Source organism: Equus przewalskii, chromosome 11 (assembly GCF_037783145.1).
Source record: "Equus przewalskii isolate Varuska chromosome 11, EquPr2, whole genome shotgun sequence".
Taxonomy (NCBI): domain Eukaryota; kingdom Metazoa; phylum Chordata; class Mammalia; order Perissodactyla; family Equidae; genus Equus; species Equus przewalskii.
In genome coordinates this window covers 10,424,354-10,446,963 of record NC_091841.1, presented here as the reverse complement: position 1 = coordinate 10,446,963, position 22,610 = coordinate 10,424,354, and the positions used below count along the sequence as shown (strand labels likewise).

Sequence of the window (22,610 nt, the reverse complement as noted above, 5' to 3'; positions counted from 1 at the left end):
GCCCACCGGGGAAGACCTGCTGCTCGGGGGCTCTGAGTGCCATGACTGGTCTTTCTGTGGAGGATAAGCAGGGAAGCTTCGAGCTAGGTAGAGCAAGGCAACGGTACGAAGACCTAGGGATCATCTGTCAGTTGTACCTCCTGTGAGGCTCAGGGCTTGGTAGCAGTCTTCTGAATCCCTGCTGCCGTTTCCACGGCCAGGATCTCCCAGCTCTCTTGAGGGGAAAAGCGTCAGATGGGCGAGAGAGGGGTAGGGGCAGAAAACCATAAGGTGAGAGGAGAGAGACAGAGGCGTGGGAAGAAGTTACAGTAGATGAAGAGGGATGGACAGTCTCGGAAAAGGCAACGACCAAGTGCTCCATGAGAAATAGCTCAGCTAATTCACAGAGCACGGTTGTAGCATTTTTGGAGTCGTGCAAGCTTCAGGAGAAACTACTTACACTCTGCATTTCAGATAAATCATCTCAGCTTGGAGGTGTTCACTCTCGCAGAAGCAGGCCTGGGCCTGGTCGGGGAAGGTGGAAGGGGCAATGGAGAGCGTGGGGGTAGAGCGCAGGCCCGCTATTTTCTTTATCTCTCTTCTTGGGGTCTAACGTAACACCTGCACTTTTTGTGGGTGCCCAGGGAAGAGGGTTGTGAAAGACAGAGAGCTTGAATGTGGGAAGGACCAGGGTTAGGAGTCGAATGAAGAGAAGGAAGAAAGGGACGAGTGAGACCCTTCTTGACAGCCCTAATCAGACTCCCGCAGTGTAGAGAAGCCCTGGACTACAGAGGGCAAAAGAAGGAATGGGAGGCGAGAGGAGGAGAGAGTTCATTCTCCTCATTCCACTGAAACCTCGTTCTTTATATGAGGTTTCTCCACCGTGTCTCCATCCTGATGGAAACGTCCAGATGCAATGTCTGGGGAGGCGGTTGACATAATTACAAGGGAGTGGCTCCAGAACAGTGCCCAAGTATGGTGCCTTCCCTGTAGCTCGGTTCTGAGAGAAGGCAGGCACTGCCATCACTCCTTCTAGCTCTTTCCTGATCTGCCGTCCCAGCTCTGCTTTTCCCTTTCGCCCTCTCTTCAGATTAGTGGTGTTAGAAGAATTGTGGATTTTAGCAAAACCAACGTAGGTGGTAGCAAAAGGCAGAGGTGGCTTCTTGTTGGGAAAGAAGAGGTTTGGAATGAGAATCGTCTAATTCTACTTGAGTTTGGACCTACTGTAGCAGTGAAAAATAATAAATACGCTGGGGGTGGCTGGGAGGAAGAATGGTTGGTGTTTTCCTGGGGCAGGCCGGAACCTAGAGTGAGCGTGCCAGGGCACGGTAAGCCGTTGGGTTAGTTAAGTGAGATCATGGGTGAGGACATTATGGCAAATTGGGTGACACGGATGGGCCTGGGTCATTCCTCCGGAGATGGTACATGGAGAGTTTCTGGTGGAGGGGAGAAGCCTCTTCTGAAAGGTGTGGATTCAGAAGCAAGGTTTCCAGATGAGACGTAACATGGTGGGGGGCCCCTCCTGCTGCCAGAAGCCTGCTCTCACCGCTGGGCGGTGGCGGGGGCCCTGTCTCCCTCGCTTCCGCCTTTTATAGCCTCCCAAAGTGCATTTGCATCCTGAGGGGGAAAAAGAGCCAGATGAGCTGAAGGAGAGACACAGAAAGAGCAAACCAGACAACGACTGAAAGGCAGAGACCCAGAAAAGACTACATGTAGTACCCACTTGTCACATCCTGCAGGTCACCCTCCTGTACCTGCTGCTCCCCGAAAGAGTCTAATGATTTAGACTTATATTTACCAGTCTTCAGAGCCTTTCAAAGGCGCAAAGGGAAAAAAACAAAAACAAAACAACAGCTGGAACTGTACGAAGCCACTTTTGCTAGACTTTCCAAGCTAGCAAGAGGTTTTATCTTGGTGAAAATCTATGACTCACCTTGTTAATTACCCGCGGGGCTTGGGTTTGTGGGTGAGAAGAGGGAGAGAAAACGGAGGGAATTTGAGAGTCAGCCGAGTAGAAGACAACATCTTCTCTTGTTTTTTGAGCCCCCAGAAGGCGGAGAACAGCCTCTTTTTCTCTCTCTATCCTGAATGTCTAGCATACCGTTAAGAGCTCAGTAAATCGGTGTTTACTGAGTTGAACGAAGTCATTTGTGAATTGCCCTGTGGGTAAATACACAAACTTAGCGCCTGCAGTGGAACAAGGGCCCAGAAATGTAGAGGGTGGAGCGTGAGATGGAGATGAAATTGCCTTTGGAACTCCAAAGGAGAGAAGCAGAATATATCCCAAATAACCGCTATGATGTTGAGTGGGTAGAATGGATATGGGAGAGAGAGAGGCTAAAAGGAGGTGGAAGAGAGAAGTGAAGGGCACAGAGATGAGGTCGCCTAGTGCAGGGACTGTGCCGCCTTCGAGCCTGTGCCTACTTCTTCCTCAGAAGGTCCTTAAGTCTTGAGTCATTCCTTTAGGTGGTTGTTTTGGCAGATACAACCCCTGAGCCCTCACTGGGGAACACAGCAGAGTCAGAGACCGCCATTCCTTAGGACTTAGGAGGCAGAGGGAGACGATGACTCCCCAGCTGGTGTGAGAGTTGGGTGCTAAAGCTCTATAAATAAAGCCAGGGAAGGGGGGTCTAGTGGCAGACCTTAAAATGGGGGTGCAACGTAGCATTGGTACCTAAATGAAAGATGACTTGTACTCACGGGCAGCAACATCTACCATCTGTTAAAATCTCTTCAGGTTGACTTCGCTCAGAGCTGATTTGTTACGTGTCGTGAATGTCATTAAGAGGCCTCCCGAGTTCATGAGGACCCCAACAGTCTGAGTGTTACTCCACAGCCATCTGTCATCCGGGAGATGTAATGTGTTGCTGTAAGGCCTGCAGGAAAAGGGGAGTTGGCCGGAAGACCCCAGACCTGACCCACGGAGAAGAGGGGACCCGGAGCCTGGAGTGAAGGTCCCAGTTCTTGGAAATGTGCGTGTGTTGGGAGGCACCTCAAAGGTCTTCTCTCCTAGTGGTTGCCAGACTTAGATTCACAAATAGCAACATTTTCCCTTCAAAATTGGGGGGACTACCAGTTTTGTAGGTCAGAATATTAAACATCCAAACACGATCTACAATCACTATCATTTTACAAAAAAAGGAGCTTTTAACTCTGCAGAAGTAGGAGAGACATAATCTCGGAACAAACGTTGTTCTTATGATTTGTTTTGGGGAGGAGCCTGGCCCACGGGAATCTGGATCAGCGTCCTGCTCTGTGGCATTGCCCTGCTTTGACACTGGGATAGGCTGACTCGAATAGCTTACACCCGCAGACAATACAGACTCCATAGGCTGGGCCGCTGTTGCAGACCCCGGCAGCCGCCGCTGTTGCTCTCATCACCCTGGGCTTGTTAGTCCTGATGTCCTGAGTATGCTGGAGAGTTTCATGTCTCAGCTTGTTTTCATGCTCTTTCATCAGCGGAGCATGCAATGCCTTCCTCTCCTTCACGTTCCAAGTGGCAAATCCTATTCACGCGTCAAAACCCAGCTCAAGTGCTGTGTCCCCCGAAGTCTATCCTGAGAACCGTCCCCGCTGCCCCGTCAGGAAGAGATTTTTGATTTCTTCTCCGTATCTCAGTAGCACGGCGTATTCTAATTTTTCATTCCTATACTCTATGGGCAGCGTGAAGAGTATGCTAAGGTGAGAATGTTCTTGCTAGATTGGGAGCTCTTAGGGGACAAGGACTGTTCATTTTTTGTATCCTCAGTGCCTGATATATAGGAGGTGACAAAGTCCAAGTCCTCAGGCGCTGGTGGCGGGGAGTTTTGCTAGTTGCTTTCAAATTGATGCCAGGCCTGGCGTCAGGTCTCCGGGCAGTGAGTGACAGGCGTTGATCCAGGCTGGCAGCTGTTTGGTGCCTTGGGGTCTTTGACAGCGTTACCCTTGGGAACGATCTTAGATACCTACCTCGGCAGGCTGGGGTTCGAAGACGTGACTCCAGTTCGAGAGTTAGTGGACAGAATGAAAAGCAAGATGCCAGCCAGCTCTTGAGGACCAAGGAGCAAAACGATGGCTTCATCTGTTGAAAGCAGAGGTGGAGGAAATGACCTTTCATCAAGAATAGTGCCAAAGGTCCAGATGCTAGAACCCGAGTTTGCCGGCAACTTGACCTGGTCCAACTCTGCCAGATGGTTCTTCATAGTTTTGTTACAAAGCTGGCCCCTTGGGGCTCCGAGCTGCTGTGAGGGGACAAGTGTGCTTCCTGGCAGGGAGCAGGTCAGAGCAGACAACCATTCAACAGGTCTTTAAAAGTCTTATTTATAATGGAGAGTTCTCGGTTACACAGGATCGTTTATTTTACTGCAGGATAGTTGTGATTATTTTGAAAAGGTATTTTTATTGAGTTGAAATCTGCCTTCCTTATAACTAGGACCCATTGGTTCGGGTTTAGCCTTTGGTTCCCTGTAAAAATCCCAAATCTTTCGTCCACATAAGTATGTGAAGCCAGCGAGGGAAGGTTCCCACTAAAATTATAAACCTTATTGGCTCCTTCAATCATTCTTTCCCCTCCTTCCGCCTTCTCAACTGTCCTTCAGAGAATATGTTTTTAATCCTTTTGCCGTTCTGTTCACTGTTCTCTGGACTTGCTCTCGGTCATTAATGTCCCTCTTAAGTGTCGTACTGCAGTGGTACATAGCTGGGCACGGAGTGTATAGTTAAATTGTTACTTGGATATTGTATTTCAATTAATGCCGCCTGAGGAGGCTGCAGACAATACAAACCTTGATTTGTTATTTTCCCATTTTCCTCGAAATTTGGATGGCTGTTAAGCCAGGTTCTCCATTTTACAGTCATTGCAATTGACTTCTTGCACTGCGGGCTTTCTCAGCGACCCTTAGTAGATTTCGTGATTTTGGTGGAACGCCCTGTCTGTTGAGATATTTCTGAGTCTTGATTCAGTCAGGCCGTATTGGCTCTGCTTCTCTATTTTGTGATCTTAGCGCATATCGAGGGGCACTGCTTTTATGTCTTTGTGGCTATAATTTTAAAAAATGTTGGGAGGGATGGAGCCGAGAGGCGTACGACTGTGATTTACCACGCAGTGATGGCTTTGCTTAGTTGTCCTGTTCTCGTGCACACGTACCTCTGCCTGGCTGATGAAGATACTGCGAGACTCTTTTTCAAACCCTTTACTGGTCAAGGTATATAATGTTTCTATTGCTTCCTCTAATTCTTAATCTTAGTCACTCTATCAAAATAGGAGATTCCACTCGCGTGGCATGACTTATCAGGGGACCTATGATGGATAGTTTTATCCTGACAGTTTCAAAGAGGAGAATGCCAAGCCACGTGTATTTTTGATGCTGATATCCTTCGAGTAAGACAATATTTTCCTTTTCCTGAATCTGTGTTTACACAGCAAGGCAACATCCTATTCTGATCTCTTCCTTGTACTGCCTTTCCAAGAAGGACGTGGCTTATGGAGAGAACTTGGGTTGGCAGATTGCTTATGGTAAAGGAATTCAGCAGCGGTTAAGCCTCAAAATCTGTTTCTTAGGAACTTGGAGACTGTGAGTGTGTTCACTGGAGCCAGACTGCCACCTGAATCAAGTTTGCAGTCCACATTCTGCAAACCCTGGGATGCAGTGACTCCGCCCAAGGGTGCCTGCCCAGGGAAGTCCAGCCTAAAGCAGCCAACCAGAATTTAGATGAGAGAGAAATCACTTGTAGGTTGTCTGGCGGGGAGTAGGGACAGCTCCGTGGTGGGGTAAGGAAAGAGAAGTCTGTAGCCCACTCGTGTCCTTTATTATTTATTCTCTTCCCTCCTAGGTTCCCAGGAAGGGGTAAAAAGGGGAAGAGCCCAGACCCCTAGATCTGGGCATAGTGAATTGCCTAGCTTGCTTTGCCATAGGCAGATGGTATAGGAAAGCCTTGCGGCTTTTAATTGAGGTTCTGACAGGTCTGTAAAGTCCAGTAAGAATCTTTTCTATTCACGATGCCTCTAACTAGTTGTTCAGGTCAGCTGGTAATAGGCTACATCCGTGAGTTTACTTCTGAACTTCAACTTCAGTTATCCTTGCAGCTCCCTACGACTGCCTGGTTCCAAGGTCTCGGCAGGCCAAGGCATGGTGACTCATCTGTCACAAGTCTGTTCAGCTTAGGACCGGTGGCCTTTCTTCCATTTCATGCTTGGGAAGGAAAGGGAATATGATCTGTGGCTCCTTTCTTGGCTTCTGCCACTTTCCTTGTGTCCTGCGAGGGAGCAGGGTCTGGGCCCTCTCTGCCTGAGGGAGCGTTAGACTTTGCCCTCTTCCTACTCTTGGGGAATCTTCCTTCTTCCCTGCTTCTCATGGGCACCCTCTTCCTCCACCTCCTGCGGGGTCCACTGAATGGATGTGGGCTTTCCCCAAAACCAAGGAGTTAATTTGAGACTGCTTCTTCAGCTTTCTGCCATGACTGTGTCCCTGAGGCAAGGATTTAAAAAGCCTGCGGTTACCAGGTTGAAATTGGAGGGAGAGAAATACAAAAACCCATAACGCAAAATTAATACGCATCTAAAAGAAAGCCTGGCCCAGGGATGTTCCTAATGCCGTGGTTTGTCCCCCTGCCCTTCCACTTTTCTTCTCTGCTCTTCTGTTCCCTGATGCACGCTTCCTCAGTCCTTCTTCTCTCCCAGTTCTTGATTTAGTATTGCTTTTGTCTTTCTGGCTGCCAAATCCAAGATGGCTACAAGAGAGAAAATGCCAATCATCAGCATCCCACTTCCCTTTCTTTCTGTTGGCTGGGTGATCATCTCACTTCTCCCGTGATGAGTTGCTTAGTCTGAGAACCTCAGACAGCCCCAGCCCTGCCTGGGTACAGGATCTTTTCCAAGCTTTCCCTGTAGGCCACTTGGCCAGAGGCAGTTAGTGTGCAAAGTTGGGTTGTCTCTTTAGATCTTTAGGATTCCTTGGGTTGTGAGGACTGGGGTGGCTTCTGGAGGTGCTCGGGAGCAGAGGATCAGGAAAGGCAGGCTAACGGGGGTGGCTGAAGGGTGACAGTCCCTAAGCTACATCAGAAGTACATCCGCAACCCATTGCACAAACTCCGCCCCAGCCATTACTATTAAGAAAATTCATTGGTGACTCCCTCCGCGGAATCTCACTGAACCTTGAGAATTTCTCCTTTGAGACTACCATTTATCTTCAGAGTTGTTTATGTCATTGTTCTAACAGGACTTTCCTTGCACATCTGTGTTGAGGGACAACAGGAAAATATCAACTGTGATCCTCTTCTCTCCCTATGTCCACAGACTGTTTTGCTGGGGACACTAAATGCCACCAAGCAGCTGACAGTCCCTCTCTTGTAAGCCTTACTTGCAATACCTGAAGCCTCTTAGAAGTCGAATAGGAAACAAGTTCAATAGCCGGTATGTTGTGTCACAGGCTAGATTTAAAAATCTGCTGGTCTGCACATAGAGCAGGAGTCCAACTGTGGTCTCGTAGCTTTAACTTTCCTTTTCAGTTGGTCTGTGCTCTGATTTGTCTGGCGTTGCGGTAGGCGAATCAGAATCTGTACTGCCAAGAAACAAAATGTAGATTTCCCATTCTCCGGGTGTCGCCCCTTGGTCCGCTAGACTATAAGTTCCTTGAGAGTAGGGCCGTGCCTTGTTCGTCACTGTGACCCCACTGCCTGGCCCAGGACCTTCAGCATCGATGGTGTGGAGAGTTGGATGGCCATGAAACACAGGTCGATGCCTCCGCCTCCTTGCCTTGCTTGACACTACCCTCTTTTGGTTTTCTTTCTGCCTCATGACCCTCTTCTCACTGGCCCCTGTGGGGCTAGGCTAGGTCCTGGGGCATTTCTTTGTTTCATTTCTATAGTCCCCTAATCTCGGCCAGACTCATGATTTTAGACTATGTGCCAATCACTCCCCAAATTTATATCTCCAGCCCCAGACCCTCCCATGAGGTCCCGATTGAACTTTTAACTGCTTGGGTATCTGGTAGATGTTTCATCCGTGTCGTGTCTAAAACAGAACTCTTGATTTTCTTTCCTAGTTCCACCCTGTAACTGGTCCTCTGCAGTCTTCCCGATTTTGATAATGGGGACCCTACATTTGTTCAGAGCCCCAAACTGAGTTCAGCCTTGATTTGTGCTTCTTTATACCTGTGTATCCAGTTCATCACCGAGTCCTCTTAGTGCCCCCGCTAAAATACACTCTCAGCTGAGAATGTCGCGTCTACTTCTTCGTTAGCTCTACTGTTACCACCCTCAGGCAAGGCCACCATCGTTGCTAGCCAAGACGGTTGATCGATTGATTGGGACGGCCTCCTAACTGCCTTGTTCTTGCTTCTTGAGGTCTACTCTCTACACAACAGCTGAGCAAGCTTTTAAAAATGTAAATCCAATTCTGCCTTGCTTAAAACTCTTCTCTGGCTGTCCTTTGCACTTGGAATAAAACCCAAACTCCTTGCCGTGGCCTAAAAGATGCGGCGCTCACCCAGCCCAGCCTGTCTCTTTGTCTTCACTTTCTGCCTACACTCTCTGCTCCATCCATTCTAGCCTTCCAATACTCCAAATGTATTATTCCCTCAGGATCTTTGCCTAGCTGTTTCTTCTGTCTGCAATATTCTTTCCCCTGATCTTTGTCTTGGAGCTTTCTCAGCATTAAGGTCTTAGTTCAAAGGTTTCCTATTTGGAGAAGCTTTCCCCATGTCCTCCACTGGGTACCGCTCTGTCGTGGTCCTCCATGCTGTCTTTGCGGCACACATCACTATCTGAGATCATCTTATTTGTTTTCTTGACGACTGTCCGTCTTCCCTACGCACGTGCAGGCTCCATGAACGCAGGAATGGTATCTTTCATATATTCCATTGCATCTCCAGCATCGGGCACATAGTAAGTGCTCAGTCAGTAGCTGGAGGTGTTCCCTGAATTGCTGAGTGTTGAGTGAGTGATGTTGAATGCATTGGCAACGCATATGCAAACAATGCCTACGGAGAGGTCCCCTTGTCTTCTCCTTTCACAGCTCGTGGTTATGCAGCATCTATATTTTCTCACTGACGAAGTCTTCACCAAGGTGACCACCGTCTCTACTTTTCAGGTGGAATGAACTCACACTGATTCAATGAAAAACCTGGCTATGAATTGACCCCCGCTCGTCAGCTGAACATGCTTGGTTGTTAATAGCCGCCCTGCAGTTTTACTTCTTGCTCTGATGCCTTTAAAGATTTCTACATATTAACCGGCTAACAGTCTAAGGATGCAGAAAAGTTGGAGATTAAGCATCTTTTAGAGTCTGTTTTGGGTCTGGTTTGATGGGAGCTGAAAAATTGCCAGAAAGATGTTCAGTGTCATCAGTATTGCTGTAAAGATCATAGGGCTTAAAATGTCTTGGTAGCACAATGCTTGATACTGATCGGGACGGCGCATTTATCGGGCAGTACTTGTGGCTCTTCTTTGTGGTCCCCAACTTCATTCATTAGAGGAATGATCTCCGGTACAGATTCTTCTTTTCTCTCTCACTTCAGATCAGACTTCTTTGAGAACCTAGATTTTCACAGCAGCCACGGCGACTTCTCTCATACACATCGCTTTACCCACGTCTGGCCTTCTATGTATCCACCCCTACACAGGCGGCGCTCTGCACCCAGACCTGCCTGCATGTGCACAGGTGGAAAAGAATCTAAATCTCTGTGGATACTTTGCTCAAAGTTTGTTTTGCACGTTCTTTAGGAGGAAGGAAGGAGAGCAGGCGTTTATCAGGGGCCTTTTATGTCTTAAGCAGTGTTTTCACATACTGTTATCTCACATGAGGGATGATTTAGAACCTTTAATAAACTAATTCTAAAGAAATCTCTCTATCCCCTACGTTTGATGGCATCGCTGGTAGTCATAGGTTATCAGAGTATACGGGTGTCGTAAGCAAATTACATTGCCTTTGGCTCTAACTGAATAAGTTAAATAGTAGAAAGGGGCTGGCCATTCTCATCAGTGAAAAAAGCCTTCTTATCAGAAATCTACTCCCAGTCAAAGGGGAGTATGAGAACCTAGAGGGTAAGTACCGATGCAGAAGAAGTTGATGGCAATGAATCTTTCTAGGAAATCCCAAGCTAGAGACCTTGTTTGTTAAACGTGAAGCTCCTGAGAACCCAGTCTGAAGGAGGCGCCCTTCCAGCTGCTGGGGCATCTGTGAATAGGACACGGGGGTCCTCGTCCTCGTGTGGCTCTCTCCTAGGTGGGTGCTCAGCCTTCAATATGGGAAATCGGGAAAAGGTGTAAGGCTGGGCCTTTTAAGACTGAGCCTGGAGAGGGCGGCTGAAGTTCCCTAGAGTAGACTCAGGTCCTGCCCTCAAGGAGCTTCTAGTTGGGAGAAAGGAAAGACAAGTAGTGACTATACTGCTCAGGCCACGGTCATTCAGGGAAGAGACGGTCTTCAGACATGGAGGGGAGGCAGCAGGAAGAACTGGAAAACATTTTGGACAGGGTGGTATTTCGTCAAGCTCGATCTGGTGCCAGGGGTGACATTTGGGCGTGTGGAGGGTGATTTGGAAGGCCTCTCCCGGTAGAGCTCCATGATACAGGCAAAGACTGAGTCAGGAGAGCGCTTGTCTCCAAACAGCCAAACAGAAGCAACCTGGCAGATGACCCTTCACGGTTTCAGGGTCTTGTACGGGCTGTTCTACGCCCCTTGTCACTGTCTCCTGCTCCGCGAGGGGAGAGAATGCCGGCGTTCTGAAAATCTGGAGGTTTAAGGGCAAATTAAGGCCTTTCCTCTGATTGACTCAACAGTCTCAGCAGGGGGAACGAAACAGTTGGTGGCAAAGAGAGAGAGAGAGAAAGAGAAAGACAATAGCTGCCACTGAGAGAGAAGGAGCCTGGAGGAAGGGGGGGCGCGTGGCTTTGCAAAGGTCCCAGTCAAGATCACGGCACGGCACGGGGTCCTTTCTCCAAACAAAAATTCAGGGTGAGCTGATGACAAGTTTAGGATTCTTGAGAAGGCTACTGAATTTTGTAACCTAGCCATTTATTGTTGAAAAAAGAGTTATTGTGATGTCTGCTTTTGCACTTAAGTATTTTGATAAGAATATGTCTTTTTAACAAGAAGTGGGAAATTCATGGGTGAGAGCAAAGAGCTAAAGAAGAGAGAACAGGGATCTGGAACAGAAGGGGAGAAACCAGCCCCTTGGAGCACAGAGCCCTGGAATTTTTCTTTACCAGAGTCCCTAAATATCAAAATTTGTGTTGTTCTTGCCTTGTTTAAAAGATAATGGAGAATCAATCAAGAAAAGAAAAAGTTAATGGGGCGAGAGATACAATGACTGGAGTCTGCCGACCCTCCTCCGTGGAATGGGGGCTGGTGATCAAGTTCCCCGCCCGACAAGGTGGTGTGGGGATTAGATGAGATAATATCCATCAAGATCCTAGTCCAGTGCCCAGCTTAAAGCTGGTGCCCAGCAAGGAAATTCCCATTCTTTTCTGTCTGCCATTCAGCACTCAGTGAGGGGCACAGCTGCCCTTCAGTTCTGACACTCGCTGCATTTTTCCTTTTACGCTAACCCTCTTTTCTTCATGCTTTCCTAGCCACTAACACTGTCGGATCAATTGATTCCAGGCCTTTCCCTCTTACCTTCTTTTCTGCTTCCTTTAATTGTCCGGTTCTGCCTTGAGACTTCCTTCTAGAGTCCTCTAAAGCTAGTTCTTTGCTGAGGTTATTTCTGTGACTTCCTAGCTGTCCCACTGGGGTGGACACCTTAGATTATGGTGACTGTCTCTTAAAATTACTGGAATCAACTCTTCTCACCCTTCAAACCTGGAAATCCTGGAGTGGAAAGCTCCCAGTTTTGGAAATGGCCAAGGCTGAGTTTGTTGAGCGTTTAATCCTGGGCTGGAAAAAGAGTGTCCAGCGGGCTCATAGTGTTGCCTGCGGGAACACGGCCAAGCAGAAGGCCTTGGCTTTTTGGATCTGAGCGTTAGCTTTGCTGTTGCTCTTCCTGTCTCCACCTGCTTTTCTCACCTGCCATCCCCCACCGTCAATGTGGGAACCCCACAGATACCCTTTCTTTCCCAGTTAGAGCCTCATTAGCATTCAAGTAGACGCATGCATATTCTTGCTCAATTTCACGCTTAGTGAGTTTGTTGAAGGCCCACTGGCTGCCTATTGTAAGGTGATTGTGGATTTCTCATTAATAGCCTTTCACTGCTGTCTCCTCACCTTTAGGGATGACACCGTAGCAAAGGAGGGATTTTTATTATAAAAATTGATGGGAACAACTACCATTTGTGCCAGGCACTTTGCATAAGTTTTTAAACATAACCCTCACAGATTTGCAATAACCCTGTAAATTAGATGTCTTGTCCCCATTTTACGTATGAGGAGACAGAGCCTAGAGAAGTCAAAGAGCTAAGGAAGTGGCACAGGTAGGACTCTAAGGCTTTCTGTCTTCGGAGCGCAGAATTTTCAAGTCCTACTGCTTATTCTTCTAGTAGGATTGAGAAGTGGGCTAGCCCTGTTTGCATATAACCCCACCTATATGGAAGCACGCTAAATGGCGTGTAGGGAGCTCCACTTCCCTACCCCGGCCCTTCTGCCCCCAGGCACAGCCAGGACCCTCCACATTTTCTGAGTGAATACTACCTGGCAAGATTGCAGGGCACCACGTGGCCTTGCTGGAATTCAAATAAACCCTTCATGGATTTCTATATCCTATTGCTTCCCTCCTTCCCATCTTCCTCTCCTATTATCCAAAGCATTTTTGTATCCAAGATGCCACTGGGTCCTCAAAACAAGCCTGGAAGGTGGGCGGGGCTGAGGTTATCATGTTGAGTGTATGAATGGGGAATTAAGGCTCAGTTGACTTAAAATGAGCTGCCCTGATTTACACAGGAGCATTTTGGGGGTGGTGCCTCTTTCTGGTTGCCAAGCTGAGTCATTCCTTCTCCAAGGGGGCTGACTTGCTTGAGGTTCTTCGGTTGGGGGCCAGCTTTCCACAGGAAAGGTGGCTTTGTAATCAGCTGGCTCAGCTGGTCCTGGGGAGAAGGGATCCCAAGGATGGGGACTTGGGGGGACTTCCAGACCAGTTAACCCTCTTGCCTTCGCTCTCTCTGTCACTCCCTCTCTACATTTCTATTGGTCTTCTTCTTTTGGGTTTGTACATTTCTGATTTCGGTCTGAGTTGTGCCACTGGGTCATCGTCTTCAGCTCGTGGCCGGGGTGACAGAGTTACTTTGTAAGAGAGAACTGTAGACAGGACAGCAAGCCAGGCTCTCTTGCAGGAATCTCAGTGTAAGAGGAGATCAGTGTCCTGCTGGGCCTCGTTGAGTAGCTCAGGTTGGGCCTGGAGCAAGAGCTGCTGGGGGAGAAGATGGAGTCGTTATTTCCTCTGTCGCTGCAGGGAGAGTGGGGAGTGGCAGTGGGGAAGTGGTTCTCGGGGACGGCTCCACGTCGGTCTGGGTGGAGGAACAAAGAAACTTTCTTTTATGAGTCTGGAGGGGAACACAGCGGGGGGAGGGACTTGGGTCCAAAATGGGCTGAACCCAAAGGCTGGACAGAAGCATTCCGAATGAAGAGATCTAACAGGAAACGAAGCATATTGAAAGGGGATGACCATGCTTTGGTGTGTGGGAGCTACTCCAGAAAAGCTGATTGTCTTGTTGGTGAGGGAAAACCACAGCCAATTCAGAACTGACTCTCTCCTTTTCATCAAGAGGAGAGTTTGTGCCTTTGTTGCTCCTTAGATCTCAACCAAGGTAGACAAGACGAAGGCGTCCTGCGTGTGACTTTGGAGTCGGTCAGACCTGGGTTTGAACGCTGTGCTGCTCTGTGACACTGGACAGCGTCATTTCACTTCTCTGAGCCTACTTCGTCATTTGAAAAATGGGGATAATACTTGCAGATGTCTGTCAAATAAGGTCTTCGATGCTCAGTAATGGGGCTATGAGATCGTTGGGCTGCCCTTAAATGGACCGGCCCAAGTTGCTATTGAGGCCGTAGGAAGACTGCTTTATGAGGGGCCACAACTCTGACTCCAAGGTGTGTTCAGAAGGCTGCATCTCAGGCTGGATACGCTGGGCTGCGATTCCATGGGCCTTAGTGTCAGGAATCCTTATAACTAAGCCTTGCATCTGATTTTAAGGGCATGCCATCAGCCACAGGGAAGACTCCAGAGTCCCTAGTCTTTAATCCCTGGGGATGTGATGACCCTCCAAGCAGAGAGGAGGCTGTTTGGATCCAAAGAGACTGGTCAGATAGGGCAGGCCTGACCTTTTCCGGCTGCTAAGACGTGAGAATCTCCCGCAGCAGCTACTCAGAGGCCATCCCCTGGATGTTTCGCCTACAGGCTTCAGGGCCGTCTGCCCCGTCAACGCTCGGTCCTGAGGCCCTGTTGCTATCTGCTAGGTTTCTCCCACACTTCCTTGTTCTCAGGATGCTGCTTCTTCATCTGAATCCAGCTGCTTGAAGCTGGCCAGCTGCATTATGTGCCTCCTTTAATCTGCTGCCGTTAGGGTCAGAGAATTCGAGACTCTTCTCCCTCAGAAGGAGATCGCGGTGGTCCTTGGGGGAGCCACTCTCCTCTTTATACTTTCCTGAGACAAAGCAACAGAGGATGAGGACTCTGGACATTTGGGGGCTTTGGATTCATTTTGTGGGGCTTCTTTGCTGGTTCTTTCTTCAAATTCTTTCTCAAATCCTTTCCTCCCCGGGGATGCTCCTGGCATCTTCCCCCTACCGAGGGCCAGGGATCTCTACTCAGGGCTTCACCCCTTTGGCTCCTCTGCTTCTGAGAATATTGCAATAGACTCCTTCGTGGTCCTCTTTCACCTGGTCTCCTCTGCTGCCCTCCATTCTCCACATGGCTGCCGGAATTTGTCTCCTCAGGCGGTCACTTGTTTGTCAAATATTGATCTAGCTCATCCTACATCTGCGGCTCTGCTCTCCTGGAGCTTACTGTCTCATTAACAACCCTCCCTCATTCCTGACTCCGCTTTCTTCTTGCCCTCAAGGTATATATCCTCAACCACTGCTCCTGTGGCCAGAAGCCTGGGAGGCGCCCTCAAGCCTCCAGGGACAGGAGTGTTGCAAGAGAAACCAGTGCCACAGCTGCTGCCATTCAGGCCAGGGTCTCTCGGCACATTCTGCCCTCCGCCCCCTACATCCCGTGCTCTTGGACTTGTCTTCCTCTTTCCTGATCACCGGACATTCGCTTCTGGGGCGCACCTCCTGGGGCTGGCCTGGAGTCTGATCCTCTCAGCTCAGGGCCTTACTTAGCCTTCTATCTCACTCCCCTCTGCCCCTGAGGGGTAGCAGCCTTCAGCCTTGCCCGTGCTGGCTCCTGCCTCCTTCTTCCTCTTTTTGTACCACCTGTTGTTTAGCCATTTTCTCTTGTATCTTAGAGCTGCTTCTGGAACGCCTTTGCCCTACCCCTCACCTTGAAAGCTGCTGCCCATCCTTCCGGGCCCAGCTCAAATGCTACCCGCTCTGGAATCTGGAAGCCTTCCTCGACGCTCCCCGGCAGAGTTCGGGGCTCCTTGTCCTGGGCTGCCGCTTTCGTTTCTGTTCACTTTCATCACTGCAATTGCCTGCCCTGTGTGCTTTCCACCAGATTATAACCTCTCTGAGAACAGGAAGTGTGGCCATCCTCATCTTCCTGTTGCCTCATTCAGGGCCTGGGACCACAGGCGTTCCTACACGATCCTGGAACGGAGGAAGTTTTAGCTGAGCTCTCCCTCTCCCCCACCTCTGGCGTGGGACTGGAAAACCCGCGGGCGCGGGAGATGTGGAAGGTGGGGTGGCGGAGCAGAGCGGAAAATGAAAATAAATAGCTAATTCCTCCTAATAATGCCTGATTTCCTGATTTGATATTCTGCATTAATTATAATTACTTGCTGGGAGATAGGGTATTAATCACCATGTGTGGCACTTACTCGGAGTTCCAACACGATGCCTGGCTGCCTAGCCACTGGCATGCTGGGAAAGCCCCCAGGAAGATGGATCCAGGGGGGTCAGCATCCCTGGGCAGTCCTCTTATGCCTATACTGGGTTCTGGAGAGTCCCCAGGCTGGTGAGCCATGGGCTTCGTCCCCCAGGAGCCTGCAGCCTCCCTGGGAGCTGACCTGCCCGTATTCTGAATTATGACAAGGCTGGTTATAACGCCTTTGTCTGGGAATCAAGAGGACGAGTTCCTGTTCTGACTTTGCTACGAACTGGTGGTGTCACTTGAGCGCGCCCTTCTTTTGGCTTCGGTTTCCTCTTTTATTAACGCGAGGGCAGGGCTGTGGGGTGGCGAGGCGGATTGAGCTAGATTCCAAAGACAAGAAGGGAGAAGCCGTCTGCCTGGAAATCTCTCTCCCCAATCTGCGCCAGTCAAAGGACCACCCATGGCTGAAGCTGACTCAATGCCTTGGCTGTATCCATCTTTCATTGTTCTGCCTGCTGGACAGGGGGAGCTTCCTCGTATGCACTCGTCCCAGTCAGTTGGCATCTGCTTCCCTTACCTGGGCACGCTGCTGCCCCAGGGCCTTTGTTCTCACAGTTCCCCTATGGAATGCTTTTCCCCAGATAGCCACACAACCGGCCGCTTCCCTTCTTCAGATGCCTGGAGATGACACCTTTGCAGAGAGCCTTCTCTGGCCATTCCGTGTGAAACAGTCATCCTCTCCCTCCATACCGGGCTTTCTAGAACACTTAGCCCTGCTTGGCATTTGGTACATTTGCCAGTTTATTACCTCTCCTCTGCAGTTAGAACGAGGGGAGTCGCCTCCTTATGCTCCTGACACATGGGGGTGCTCAGTGAATAATTGTTGACTAAATGAATGAATGAATGAGTGAATGAAGGCATTGTCCTCCTCACCCCTTTGCTGCTCAGAAAACTTTGAATGAAAGATAAACAAGCAGCGAAGTCACTCTGCGGCCCGAGAAGATTCTGTGTTGAATGCAACTTCAAGGAGAACGCCCTCCGTTTGATTGCTCGTTTGCTACAGTCCGGAAAGCGGTGTGGGGCTTTTGCTTACGTTTTAGCTCGTTTAGCTCTTAGAAAACACTTGGAGGTATCCGGCCCTCCCATTTATAGAGAGCAAAACAGAAGCTCAGAGACCTTCAGTCATTCGCTCAAGATCACACAGCTAAGAAGCTAGGAAGCGAGGAAGTGGGATGGGAGAGGGGTCTGTCCGGGTCTACAACTCTTTCCGTTTCCTGCGCTGCTGCCTCCCTGAGGGCGGACGAGAGGAAGCTGCAGCGGCCGCCAGAGGTGACGCTACGAGTGGCGGCCCTGCTTAGGAAACTGCGCCGCCCCATTTTCCATCTTGCCTGTCTTCTCTCTATTCTCCTCCTCCTCTCTAATTTTCCTCACAGCCAAGCCTGGAGCGCCTTCAAGCTCCCATTTTTCTAGGAAGAGCATTTCAAATTCCCGCTGATCTGTTGGAGTCCTGTAGGCCTGTTCTTCTCAGTCATTAATCTTAAACTCCTGGGTTGCCTGTGAGAGATGGCAGGGCCCGGGTTCAGCCATGGTGACAGCTTGTCTCAGCCATTCCAGCGCAGCCTGTCTTTGCGGCCACACGCGGTCTGGAGAGACCAGGGAACGTGAAAGTGGCTCCTCATTAGGTTTCTTGTTCCGGTTGTGATAAGGTCCCAGCAGTGGGGCGGGCCGCCCTTCCGGGGCTGACGGAGGACGAAGCAGAGGAAGGATGGCCGTCCTCACGGGGTGGAGATGGAAGAGGCAGTGGCAGGAAGGCGTTCTGAACCCTTCTCCTCTCTAAGACATCTCTTCCTTCCTGGAACTTTTGCTCCTGGGCTGGGTCTTTGATGGTCCAGGCAAAAGGATGGACGGGGCGGACAGCAGCCTTCTTGCCCCCAAACATTTGCAATTGTAGCATTTGTGATTATTTTGAATTTGAGGACTTTTCAAGGACTCTCACACATTTGTAGTCCAGGTGCCTTTATCACCAGCCAAGAGAGTTAGGCGAGAGTCGGAGTTAAGCTCTCTTATTCCTTTGGGAGGGGTGATGGCCTTCAAAAGGGAGTAACGAGAGAGGGTAAGACCCTCAGCTTGACCCTGGTGACACAGGGATGAAAGAGGTCCTGGGGGGGGTGTCTTATGGGTCAAGCTGGCACCCCGAGTCTTGTCCTGGGCTCTAAGGCATTTGTTAACCCTCTGTGGCAATCCTCCTGACATACCTGTGCAGACGGGGTTGGTTCTGTCTCCCCTCTCAGCGGACGCTGATCCTCGGCTCTTGTGCAGCGAGAGAAGGCTGGATCCTGTGGGAGCCGGGGGAGGCCTGTGGTGGCTGCCTTTGCCCCAGGGTCTTGGGGCAGCATGACTGGAGACAGGGGTAGGCCAAGGGGGCTGGCCTGGATGTCTCCTGAGGTCTCTTCCAGCTCTGACATTTTCTGGTTTTATAGAAAGAGGCTGGAGAGAAGAGCGAAGTCTGTACTTTCCGAAGACAGGTGAAGGATGGACACAGCGTGATAAGGAGCCAGGCCCAGGGGACTCTAGAAATTGAAACGGGACAATGGTGGAGGCCAGAATGGGCAGCAGGTGGTGCTGAGAGATAGCAGATCACGAGACCGGGCATGGCCCCTGGGAACTGGAAGGGGAGCTGGAGAGCGAGGGGCAGCTGAGACCCCCTCCAGGGGCTGGACCCAGGGTAGGAAAAAAATCCCCAACGCCCTGAGGGTGGAGAGCCGGGGGGAGGAGGAGAGAGGGGAGGTGAGGTTGGGAGTGTTTGGGCTGGAGGCTGGTTGTTCACCAGACAGCAAGCCGCCCAGCTATTCTCTCTCATGCAGCCTGAGGGGCAGGAAATAGAGATGAGGTGACAGGGCTGCAAGATGGGTGTGCGCATGCGTGCGCGTGTGCGCGTGTGTGGAGAGCCAAGGCTTCTCCTTAGGGATGTGTCTGCTCAGCTGGGAACTGGCTCCAGGTGGCAGATGGCATTCTGGTCCTAGCATGTCACAAAGAGGATAGATGGTGGGGCACAAAGGCTGTGGAGGTGGAGGCCCAAGTCTCTTCTTGTTGTCCTCTCCCTTCACCTCCACTCTAGACGTGGGAAGAGGCCCTGGGCTACCCTCTCCTGCCCCCAACTCGGCAGCCTAGTGCCCCCAGCTCAGCGGGGCGATGAAGATTCCCCGTCACTTCCTTACTTCGCTGGCTTCCCATCCTTTTCCTTTAACAATGACTCTCTCCTTCCTACTTCTCTCTTTGCTTCCTTTATATACGATTCCTATATTATAACAGGAATATATGTCACTCTAGGAAACTTGGGAAGAAGTTCACAGAAAAATACATGGGAGCATAAACAGCGCACAGAGAGAAGCCAGCACTTTGATTTCTTTTTCCTGACCTGATGTTGTACACAGTTAAGCCAGTATAGACTGTGTGTGTAGTAGTAGGCCAGGCTTTTTCTCTTTACGACTTGTGTGTTTCCCAGTGCCGTTAAAGATTTTTCCAATAGATTATCAATAATAATCTATCCAAAGGAGTTGCCATTTATTTGACCATTCAACTTTTATCAGACAGTTATTACATTTTTACAGTTTGTCATCATTATTAATTACACGGTAGTGAGCCTCACAGTGCATAACTCTTTGTCTGTGTTGTGGGTAATTATTTCTTCCATTTGTTTTTACCCAGGAAGTGTTTCTACATAAGGGAGGGCGGACCCTAACCAGAGGCTGGTTGCAAAGTCTCCACGCTCCCTTTTTGGTGTGGGGTCTCCAGTGGTTTCCTGTGGCCTGTCCTTTCTTTCTCAAGGAGCCAGGGAGATATTTTGGAGAGGGGGTCCTCATGGCACCAACTATCCCCCTCCAAAAAAACCCCCAACCCCACAAAAGCAAAAGCACGGTAGCAAGGAGACCACCTATCTGACCTTTGGGTGAGGCAGCTTCCCTTGGCCACGTTCTGTTCAGCGTGGATTGGTTAATATGCTCTATTATGCATCTGCCTTGGGCCCTGGCCAGGCCTGAAACTCTCATGTCGGGCTGAAAAGATGGAACAAAGTGAGGCAAGAGGCACATTTTCACCCCCACCCTAAGCTCCAATGGGAGGCTCTTCCCCATTCTCCGGTGGGGCAGCTGCCGATGGAGCAGAGCCCCACGCTGGCCTCTAGCAGACCCTGGTGACAAGTCAGCAGGGAGGGGCCCCTTATCTATCAGGGGGAGATACACATTTTTAGCAAGAGGTTGGGGTTCAGATAGAAAGGGCAGGCTGGTCATGGCGCTGTTGAGGTGACTGTGGAAGCTTCCAGGTTCATCAGGGAAATAGACCTTTGCTGTTTGCTATTTCTGTCACTGGACGGAAGCGTGCCAGCATCCTTGTTCTTTGGTTCCTTCTAGTTCATTTATCAAGTGTCTATTGAGTGGCTGCTATGTGTCCTGGCCCGGGGCTGGATTATGAGCAGGTTTAGGAAAAAAGCATGACCTGCTTTTTAAGCAGCAGATAATCTGATGGCGGACTGGCAGGTGCACAGATTCCCAGGATAGAACCGTAAAATAATCTTGGGAGATTCAAGGAGGACAGAGTTGTTTCCAGCCTGGGGAGATTCTCCCCGCGGGAAAGCAGCGAGATTCCAGTAGGGCCCTGAAGGAGGAGCAGGGGTTTGAGTTGAAGAGATATGAGAATAGGCATTCCAGGCAGTGAGGTCAAAGGTCAGACGGACAGAGGGACAAGACGTGCAGGGTGTGGTGGGAGCGGTGCCAGCGATTCTCTGGAGCTGGTGTCTCAGGTTGCCATTTGCAGTTTATCTGAAGAAGCACTTCCCCATGATACAGGAATTTGCTGGTGAGTTGGCATGACAAGAGTGAGGGGGACGACGACAGGAGGACATGTGGAGAATGATTCATGCCTCAGGGAGGAAGGCCCTGGCAGCTGGCGGCCGGCCCCCAGAGGCACTTTCTCAGGCTGAGCCCCCGTTGAGTCTGGCATTGAGTCCCACCTTGGGGCAAGGTGGCTTCATTCACGGTGTGAAATGAGGTTGTGCTCGGAGCGCACTCCACGGACCGCGAGCACTCAGCTGATGTGCCTGCTCTGGTCCCAGGCTCGGCGTGGGGAGCTTGGCGGGTGTCGCCCCGAGTCCTCCTGACAGCCAGCACAGCCCCACTTCACGCGCAGGGGAGCCTGGCACCATCACAGGTGCTCCCAGGTGGCTTTCTCAAGCCCACCCTTTGGTCATTCGACTGTATTGCCTCTTGACCCAGCTGTGAAAACACTGGTGCTTAGAGAGGCCAGGAGAATCAAGGTCACAGTAGGAGACTGAACGGGGCTCAAACTCAGGTTTTTTGTCCCGAAAGTCCAGTGCTCGTCACACCCAGTGCTGGGGGTGAGGGTGAGCAGGTGAGCAGGGTGGCAGGAAGAAAGAGGGAGCGAAGTAAGATGGGGACACGAAAGAGCTTTGTTTCGACGTGACTATGTTGCCAAATGGTGTCCATTCTTGAAATATGTCAAGTCAATATTCAGTCTTGTCAAATGAAGGCCATTGGATGCTAGACCTCAGAGCCCCAACACCCTTCCTGGTGCCTCCCAGGAAGAGGGGGTGCCTGTCTCCACTGCCCTGTGAGCAGGCTGGGTGGGTGGACAGCACTGTCTGAAGTGGCATGTCTTCCCTAAGGGGATGGGGTTGGACAACTGTGGTTGACAGCATGGATTCACGGACTTGGCCTGGGTTCCAATCCTGACTGTGCCACCCGCCAGCTCTGTGACCTTGGGCCAATTATTCTGCCTCCCTGTACCTGTCTGCTCATCTGTAAAATGGGGATAATAATAGTGCCTACCTATGGGATGCGTTGCAGAAATTAACTGAGTTCATGCGTGTAAAGCGCTAAAATGTTGCCGGAGTAAATGCTGTGTGAGCCTTGGCTTTGGTTTCCACACTCTGGTTCAGTATTTGCTGCTTGTGGCAAATATCCTCAGGTCATTGCAGCCCTATGGCTTCTCCCTAGGGTAGCCTTTGCTAAATGTGAACCTGAGACCTGAGAGCTGTGGTCAAGGAGACTTCTCCGCGCCTTGGGGACACTGCCCTTGTGGCTGGAGCTCCGTCCCTTTGGTCTTCTCACTCTGCTGCCCTCTGTCTTGGACTCATATACCTTAGAGTATAAGCTGCAAGTCCTAGAGTCTTAAATCCAAGGCGTTCCCTGAGATTGTCTGGTCTAAATCCTTTGTTCTTCAGAGACTGGGGGCCACGACTTCCCCAAAGGCGCCCGGCCCCTCTGGAGTTGGAGTAGTCTAGGCCTCTGTGTTCCGAGTCTTGTGACGGTGCCCCCACACCCACAGACCCTTGGCATCAGAAGGGTCGTGGGGCCCCGCACGTCTGAAGCCTGGGGTGGAGGGGAGGCCGCCTGGGTCCCAGCAGAGGTTTAATGGGGGGTTTGAAGTGTGCGACTGAAAACGCTCCTCACGTTGGTTTTATAAAGTGCATCAGCATGCTGGTGGGCAGGGCGAAGAGGAGGAAGACGGTCGCTTCTTTCTCTGTCCGAGGGAGGAAGAAGCTGTTTAAATCCAGTGGAAGAAGAGATGTGGGGCCTTGGGGAGGAAGGGAGAGGCTGACTGACCCCTGCTGGGCCGACGGGAAGGAGGAAGGAGGCAAAAAGAGGAGAAATGCCAGGTTGGGCGGGGGGCAGGATGGGACAGGGAAGTGGCCCCTCTGCCATCATGACTTGCAGTGATGGTTAGCAGGTACAG

At 50.5% G+C, this 22,610-nt stretch overlaps 1 protein-coding gene across 4 annotated transcripts in view; it reads left to right on the top strand.

Moving 5' to 3' along the window:
* Positions 1–22,610, top strand: part of CHST1 (carbohydrate sulfotransferase 1) — a 100,315-nt gene that overhangs the window by 35,476 nt on the left and 42,229 nt on the right. The window contains exon 1 of one of the 4 annotated variants that reach the window (XM_070563838.1): positions 2,856–2,951. The exons of the other annotated variants lie outside the window; for them this stretch is intronic. The gene's annotated coding sequence lies outside the window, so the exon portion shown is untranslated. Of the gene's footprint in view, positions 1–2,855; positions 2,952–22,610 lie in introns of those variants that run through there. 4 annotated transcript variants of the gene reach the window in all.